This window comes from Procambarus clarkii, chromosome 4 (genome assembly GCF_040958095.1).
Source record: "Procambarus clarkii isolate CNS0578487 chromosome 4, FALCON_Pclarkii_2.0, whole genome shotgun sequence".
NCBI lineage: Eukaryota > Metazoa > Arthropoda > Malacostraca > Decapoda > Cambaridae > Procambarus > Procambarus clarkii.
In genome coordinates, this window is record NC_091153.1 from 56,183,037 (window position 1) to 56,192,544 (window position 9,508).

A 9,508-nucleotide genomic window follows, 5' to 3' on the forward strand; every position below is an offset into this window, starting at 1 on the left:
CATGAAACAACAAAAGAAATTAAATTACCAAATTAATGTGGCCACAAACTAAAATTTAGATTAAAAAAAGTTTAGATTCCAAACTAGCAGATCAAAATAGAAATGGCAAAACCTAATAATAAAAAAAAAATTATCAACCTGTTAATTTCTCCGTGTCACTTTCACCCTTACTCATCATCTTGCTTTAGCCCGTTCACTGCCGTGTTTCACGTTCGCACTCATGTTCGTTTCACTTTCACTATAACTTTCCCCGCCTCAGCCCATCTTGCCCCCTCATTACCACCTGTCACACCTCGCTCTCCCTTACCTTCCTGCCACACACCTCCTGGCCCTCTTATACCTTCTTGCCACACCTCCTCGCTATCTAATACCGCCCTGCCACATCTCCTCGCCCTCTTATACCTCCCTGTTACACCTCCTCGTCCTCTAATACCTCCCTACCCCACCTCCTCGCCCTCTAATACCTCCCTGCTACACCTTCTCTTCGTCTAATACCTCCCTGCCACATCACCTCGCCCTCTAATACCTCCCTACCCCACCTCCTCGCCCTCTAATACCTCCCTGCCACACCTTCTCTCCGTCTAATACCTCCCTGCCACACCTCCTCGCCCTCTAATACCTCCCTGCTACACCTCCTCGCCCTCTAATACCTCCCTGCCACACCTTCTCTCCGTCTAATACCTCCCTGCCACACCTCCTCGCCATCTAATACCTCCCTGCTACACCTCCTCGCCCTCTAATACCTCCCGGCCACACCTTCTCTCCGTCTAATACCTCCCTGCAACACCTCTTCGCCCTCTAATACCTCCCTGCCACACCTCCTCGCCCTCTAATACCTCCCTGCTACACCTCCTCGCACTCTTATACCTCTCTGCCACACCTTCTTGCCCTCTTATACCTCCCTGCCACACCTCCTCGCACTCTTATTCCTCTCTGCCACACCTTCTTGCCCTCTCATAGCTCCCTGCCACGCCTCCTCGCCCTCTTATTCATTCCTGGAACACCTTTTTCTCTTCCAGTCTCTTCCACCTTTTTCTCTTCCACTGTATCATTCCCCTTCCCTTGCGCGTGTATAGCTGTCTCTCCCTCTTCCCTCCCCACCACGCTCGCAGCAGCACTGCAGCGGGAGGCGCCATCACCACCTCCAACACCAAGGTAACCAGTGTCTCTCACGCGACAGGGATGGGGCTCTGTCCGCGTCCTCCCTCCTCGCCCATCTCTCTACCGTCCTCAGGGCAGGATAAAATACACAAAAAAGTGGAGTGTATTTTGAGGAAATAGGAAGAGAACGGCGGTCTTCACTGTACCGCGCTACCATCAAATTTTGGAGGGACAGTTACTGCCAAACTCCCTCATTATCCCGCCCAGGTGTCCAGAAAATTATTCCACCTTAGGGGAAAAAGCTTACTGTTTCTTATTCGATCAATATGCTTTTATGGAGGCGATTCTCGTTGCGTTAGAAAATTTATGTGTCGGTAGGAGAGGAACGTTAATATCGCCGGGAGAAAAACTTCCGCCTTATTAGAATATTCTTGGTTAAGTCCTATGAAAGAGATTCCATTATTCTGAACGGCCAAACCACCAATACCCTGAGATGCTCTTCACGGGCAACTGGCCAACACTCGCAGTCTCTCAGCTTTATATATATATATATATATATATATATATATATATATATATATATATATATATATATATATATATATATATATTATATATATATATATATATATATATATATATATATATATATATATATATTTATATATATATATGTATACTGGTATATATTTTATCAGAAGTCAAACTCAACAACACAAATGCTATTTGCAGTAGCTGTTCTCGTTTTATTAAATATTTCCTACAATATTGGCATTCTTGTATTATTGAAAATAAATTACCTTTGATTAAAGCTTATTTTGCCTTGGTCAGTGTACAGCCTTGCCATATGATGTCTGCAATAATTCCAGTGTAATACAAAACATAATTCACATTGATCATCACATTCACACATCCCACAAACATTATATACGTAATAATAAAATATATGCAACCACGAAAGCAAAAATCGGGTTAAGAGAGGCGTGATAGAGTTGCTGTACTCTAAGGCCGCCGCCGACGTTACCACCAAACTTTACCCCCGGCGAGTTGCTGTAAACCATTCGTAGAGTATCGGTAAACCTTAGCGGGTTCGGTATACCATGAGCCTCCGACCAGAGATGTGGTCCAAAGACAGCCTGCACTCTCTCTCACCTGCCTCCCCCGCCTGGTTAATGGCTCTCCCCCCCCCCCGCACCACCTGGCCCATGCGCCCACTTGGGGTGGACGGTTGAGCAACGTTCTCGCTTCATGCAGGTCGGCGTTCAAACCCCGACCGTCTATAAGTGGTTGGGGCACCATTCCTTCCCCTCGTCTCATCACAAATATTTATCCTGACCCCTTCCCCAGTGCTATATAGTCGTAATGGCTTAGTGCTTTCCCCTGATAATTACCTCTTCCCCCACCCGGTTAATGGTTTCTCCCCTTCCGGTTAATGGCTTCTCTCCTGCCCGGTTAATGGCCCCTCCCGCGACCGGGTAATGGCTTCTACCCCAGCCGCATCACCTAATTCCTCCCATGCTTCAGTGACAGCTCAGGGAAATCTTAAGGTTCCGGTAGAGCAGCAGTTAGTTGCTTCTGGAGTCCTTCCTTATTGCGGCTATACATAGCGTGGGTGGTAAGAGCGACCATCTTCCTCTCTGGGGGTCGGTAAATTCCGTTTTTCATCACGAGGAGAAAAAACAATAAGCAGCACATGAATTAAAGAAAGCCCAAGGCACTAAATCACCTGCATGTGCATGAAGAACATTATACACTATCTCAATAAATTATTTACTGGACTGGGAGGACGCTTTATCTCCAGACAAGTAGTTACAAGGGATTTCCCGTAGTGGTCTTACCCGGCACAGGAGCGGGGCTGGAACTGGGGGAATCAATGTGTGAGGTGAGAACTCACCTTAAACAGCGAGTTATTTGAGGTGTTACCTTACCTCACAGACCTACACCAATCTTCTTGTTTGGTTCTAGTTACGATGTTTTCGAAACAGATGTCCCCCGCCCCCCCCACACAGTGTCTGACAGCTTAAGTTCAAACTCTGATTGATTGTCACTTTCCAAGATAGCACCTCTTTGCTATAATCAATGAACAGATTCTTCTGTGATATCAACACCCTACTCACTCACTCGCTAGACTGATATCTCTCTAGAAGAGCGCCACGTCATTGTTCCCTGTGACACGTCCTCATTGGCTAGGACACCCAAGTGATGCGCTCTGATTGGTCAGGAGGAATTGAATTCTATCTAGGTTATCCCAGATGTTGAGTGTAAGACTACTATGAACTAGAAACATTTGGCTTACCGGATACTTGGATGACGAACCGCGTTCAATTGAACTAAATTAAATAGCGTTTAGCACCTGTAAATGTAAATGACATTACATGAAAATGGTAATGTCTCCCAATCAGACTTGTGAGGTCCTAAACAATACACATTTTAATCTATGTTATGGACTGGGTTAGCCGTAACTAGAATTTGAAATATCATATGTCTATTTACATATGTAATTTTTTTAAGTAATTTGCATAACAGAGAAAATGATTTTATTATTGATATTATTAATGTGACGGGCCGTAAGCACATTTAGTACCTTACATAAGTAAATGTGAGGTAAGCAACACAGCAAGATGTGTGCAACAATACCAGAAGGCTGTGTTTATTGCTTAATTTGAATACGAGAATATTCTGCATTATGTTTAATTGTTCTTATGACGATTTGCACATGATAATTCAGAGGTTAATATGTAATATTCGTGCTGTATCTAGTGCTACCCAATCTTCCAAACTTTATGTACCTAATTTAAACAACTTTACCATTGTGATCATTGCGGTCTTATATGTGCCATCAATATGCTGCATTGTGCCTATTAATCTTTGTTAAATTACCAATCAAGCTGTCAATGCAATCAGAGCTACTGATGTGCTTTAATATGCCTACTAATCTCTCTCATCTCATTTTTTTCTTTTAATGTACCTGTTATCATTTTATAAATTTTTGCTAGAATTTACCTACTTAAAATTAAAATCTGTTAGATTAAGGACATGCCCGAAACGCTGCGCGTACTAGTGGCTTTACAAGAGTGTAAACACCATGCTATGTATCCTCACACACCCAATGTACCTTCTTGTATATATAAATAAATAAATGCGAACAAGCCTGAATGGTCCCCAGGACAATATGCAACTGAAAACTCACACCCCAGAAGTGACTCGAACCCATACTCCCAGGAGCAGCGCAACTGGTATGTACAAGACGCCTTAATCCACTTGACCATCACGACCGGACATAATGAGGTGATAGCCGAGGCTATTTGAACCACCCCACCGCCGGCACTTGGATAGTAATCTTGGGCATAGCATTTTACCAAATCACCTCATTCTTTGGGGCACACGTGAGGAACACAAATGCGAACAAGCTTGAATGGTCCCCAGGACAATATGCAACTGAAAACTCACACCCCAGAAGTGACTCGAACCCATACTCCCAGGAGCAGCGCAACTGGTATGTACAAGACGCCTTAATCCACTTGACCATCACGACTGGACATAATGAGGTGATAGCCGAGGCTATTTGAACCACCCCACCGCCGGCACTCGGATAGTAATCTTGGGCATAGCATTTTACCAAATAAATAAATAAATAAAAATAAATAAAAAAATAATATAATTTGGAACTAAAGGATGGGCCTATGTATATTTATTTAAGACGGAATATGAGTAGTAGGATAATATCCTGTAATCTCTAGTTAGTTGTGTCACTTTGCCTTTGAGTGCCAAGGAGTTTTGTTTTTTTATTAATATGTAAATGTCAGTCTAGAAACAGTTAGAGATTAATTAATACTGTGATGTATAAACCCTTATGGACCCTTGGTTAACGTATCTGGCTGGAGGCAACATGGGAGTAGAAACCGGTTATTTCACAGCCGAAGACAGGTGGAAGGCAGCGGTGCCGCCTCTCAATCGGTCTTTGGAAGGGACCGAATGTGGAGACCTATGTTCAGATAACTATTAATTATTGTGGGAATTACACACAGAAATCACAGTAGCGTGATGCATCAAATGAACAAGTCCATAAGGTCCGTGACGAGGATTCGAACCTACGTCCGAGAGGATCCCAGATCTCATGTCGTAGCTCAGTCGATTAAGGCAGCATCTGGGATGCTCTGGAACGTAGGTTCGAGCCCTCGTCACGGTCCTTGTGGATTTATTCACTGTGGGAATGCTTTGTAGTAGGATTATTTCTTGCGCATACAGGTAATTGATTATTAGTAGCGGGTGGAAATGCTAAAAGGTTATGGTAAATAGTAAGCGTGTTTGAAGTTGTTTGACTTTTGGTTGAGGAGAAGTGCTGCGATGCTCATCTATTTTGTACCTTACGTATTTTCTGTGATAAGAAGCTTGACATTGAGCAGTATCATTAGCAAATGTAGTTTAGTGATTTCCATATTATGTTCGAGTTTTGCCGTATGTATTTCCACCATTTTAATTATTTACCCAGGCAAAGCAATATTTTGGTGATTAGCTGTACCTTAAATAAGTTTCAAGTGTTCTACCACCCACTCGGTCCTGTACACTGGATCAGGGAATTTTTCAGTAACTATTGTGCCCAATGATATCCACCATTGTAGTGTTATTATTTTGTTATATGATTATATCGTTAGCTTTACAACGGTATTCTTAATTACTTGTATTTCCTTTTACGTACGTCTCGCTAGAAGAACTTGACGTACTGCGTCAAGTTCGTCAGTACTGCGTCTACAAGTTCGTCTACAATCAACTGTTGGTTAGATTGGGGGCCGGCCCTGAAGGTGTATTTGGGACAAGTTAAGAGCTAAGAATGATAACAATCCACATTATATATAGAATACATATATTCTACCAATCATCCACCAATCCACTCATCCATCCGGGAGTCGCTGGTAAGATCAAACTAAGGAATGAATATATGGAAACCCTTACAAAATCAACAAAGGCTCTAATATAAACAGAGTAACTTTTGTTATGATTTTAATTTTGACGTATTTTACTACCAAATTTGTCTTCCTTTAATGTCTTAATAAAAATTTATAATCTGTTATTTTACCTTCATCTTTCATTCATTCTAATGTATTTTCCTTCCCCCTCAAAGCTGAATGCCAAGAGAGAGAGAGATGAAGCAGACTGTGGCGGCATGTTTATGCCCTGGGAGAAACATCTTGCCGAATCAAATTAGACTCTATAAATCTCCCGCAGCTGGAAGACCGTGAATCAGTGGTGCTACAGTGGTGGTGTTAGTGTGTGATGGGCCTCGGTGGGCAGTACCACTCCTCTGGTGGTGGTGCGGCTGCTGTCTGGGGGAGGCGTCTGTGTCTGTTTTGTTTGTCTGTCATGTGATAACTTAGGTCTCCTGCTGGGGCTGTTGTTCTTTGGGGAGGAGTCTGTGTCTGTCTATCGAGATAACCAGGACCATCAGACTAACTTGTAGTTGCATCGTATGTAGTTGTGTGATTTCTGTGTGTAATATTGTAGTTGCATCTTGGGGAGGGTCGGTAATTCAACCCTAAAGGGAAGGGGGAGGGGAAGGGGAGTTCTCGACATAAGCCTAACATGAACTGAATGTATAAACTGGCTGCCTGTCCCCCCAGACACAATGAATTATGAATGATTCTAACAAATAAATAAATAAATACGGGATATGATCCTGCTTGGTGACGAACGCCTGTTTTAATCATTTCTGTGCTTAGCTTATTAATCGCGGGAGGGTTATTAAGCTTACTTAATAAAAGCTTAATTACCACAATAGCTTACTGGCCAACCATCAGGTATATACGGCCCGCCTCTCCCTCTATATATACTCCGCCACACTCTTGTTGACCAGACCACACACTAGAAGGTGAAGGGACGACGACGTTTCGGTCCGTCCTGGACCATTCTCAAGTCGATTCAAGTCGACTCAAGTCAATCGACTTGAGAATGGTCCAGGACGGACCGAAACGTCGTCGTCCCTTCACCTTCTAGTGTGTGGTCTGGTCAATATACTTTAGACACGTTACTGTGACTCATCGCCTGCACACTCTTGTTGTCGTTGTTGTTGTTGATTTAGGGGCGACGAGGATCGTGGGATCGGATGCGCCCCAGGGAACCCGGGATGGGTTAATCACAAATCCCGGAAAGGTGAAACGCCAAGCCTAATCGCGAAGCGAGTGACGCCAATCACTTGAAACTATTACGCCTCAGCGGCAAAAAAACGCAAACTGGTAGATGATTGGGGAGCTCCAGGAGTCCCTCAGGGTGACAAGCACCACCCAGCAAACAATTTTAGGTTGCCACAACATATCTGGAAAGTATTTGAAAGTATTGGAAACGTTTGTTTTATCGTATCAGATACGATATTGTGTGTGGACTTAAATAGGTTTCCAAAACTTATAACCAAGACATATGTATCTAACACTAATTTGAGATGTTGTGGCAACTTTACACTCCTAACATGAGTCATTCATAATCCATTCATATACCAATATGAATCTCTTATGAAAGGTTTGAGCCAATAATCTGAACCCTTTTTACATCTTTGTGTTTAAAGTTAAATTTCTTGAAATTAAATTATATTTTATATTATATTATTTTTATTATATTTTATATTATATTATTTTTATTATATTTTATATTATATTATTATTTTCAATTTAAATATTAAAACCAATTTAAGGGTAAAAAAAATCTAATAATTTATATTTCTTTTATTATTTACTAACAATTATAATTATTTACTAACGGAGAGAGGGGAGGCTGTACGGCAGAGAGTGGCGGCTGTGGCGGACAGTGGCGGCGGTGGCGGATAGTGGCGGCGGGCGGACAGTGGCGGCGGGCGGACAGTGGCGGCGGCGGGCGGACAGTGGCGGCGGGCGGACAGTAGCGGCGGTGGCGGACAGTGGCGGCGGGCGGACAGTGGCGGCGGTGGCGGACAGTGGCGGCGGTGGCGGACAGTGGCGGCGGGCGGACAGTGGCGGCGGGCGGACAGTGGCGGCGGGCGGACAGTGGCGGCGGGCGGACAGTGGCGTCGGGCGGACAGTGGCGGCGGTGGCGGATAGTGGCGGCGGTGGCGGATAGTGGCGGCGGGCGGACAGGGCGGCGGCGGGCGGACAGTGGCGGCGGGAGGACAGTGGCGGCGGGCGGACAGTGGCGGCGGGCGGACAGTGGCGGTGGCGGATAGTGGCGGCGGGCGGACAGTGGCGGCGGGCGGACAGTGGCGGCGGTGGCGGATAGTGGCGGCGGTGGCGGATAGTGGCGGCGGGCGGACAGGGCGGCGGCGGGCGGACAGTGGCGGCGGGAGGACAGTGGCGGCTGTGGCGGATAGTGGCGGCGGGCGGACCGTGGCGGCGGTGGTGGACAGTGGCGGCGGGCGGACAGTGGCGGCGGCGGGCGAACAGTGGCGGCGGCGGGCGAACAGTGGCGGCGGCGGGCGGACAGTGGAGGCGGCGGGCTGACAGTGGAGGCGGCGGGCGGACAGTGGAGGCGGCGGGCGGACAGTGGAGGCGGCGGGCGGACAGTGGCGGCGGCGGGCGGACAGTGGCGGCGGCGGGCGGACAGTGGCGGCGGCGGGCGGACAGTGGCGGCGGCGGGCGGACAGTGGAGGCGGCGGGCGGACAGTGGAGGCGGCGGGCGGACAGTGGAGGCGGCGGGCGGACAGTGGAGGCGGCGGGCGGACAGTGGAGGCGGCGGGCGGACAGTGGTGGCGGCGGGCGGACAGTGGTGGCGGCGGGCGGACAGTGGTGGCGGCGGGCGGACAGTGGTGGCGGTGGCGGACAGTGGCGGCGGTGGCGGACAGTGACGGCGGTGGCGGACAATGGCGGCGGTGGCGGACAGTGGCGGCTGTGTCTGGCGGGCGGTGGCGGGGTCTGTGATGAGTGGTGGCGGCTGGCGGTGGTGGGTGGTGGCGGCGGTGGTGGTGGGTGGTGGTGGCGGTGGCGGCGGCTGGTGGTGGCGGCGGTGGTGGTGGGTGGTGGTGGTGGCGGCGGCGGCTGGTGGTGGTGGGTGGTGGCGGCGGTGGTGGTGGGTGGTGGTGGCGGCGGCGGCGGGTGGTGGGTGGCGGCGGCGGCGGCTGGTGGTGGTGGGTGGTGGCGGCGGGTGGTGGTGGGTGGTGGCGGCGGGTGGTGGTGGGTGGTGGCGGCTGTGGTGGGTGGTGGCGGGCGGTGGCGGGCGGCGGCGGCTGTGGTGGGTGGTGACGATCGGCGGTGGGGGGGGCTGGTGGCGGCTGGCGGTGGCGGCTTGCGGTGGCGACTGTGGCAACGGGCGGTGACTGCTGATAGCGGGCGGTGGTGGCGGCTGGTGGCAGGTGGTGGTGGCGGTGGTGGCGGCTGGTGGTGGCGGCTGGTGGTGGTGGCAGCTGGTGGCGGTGATGGCGGCTGGTGGTGGTGGCAGCTGGTGGCGGCTG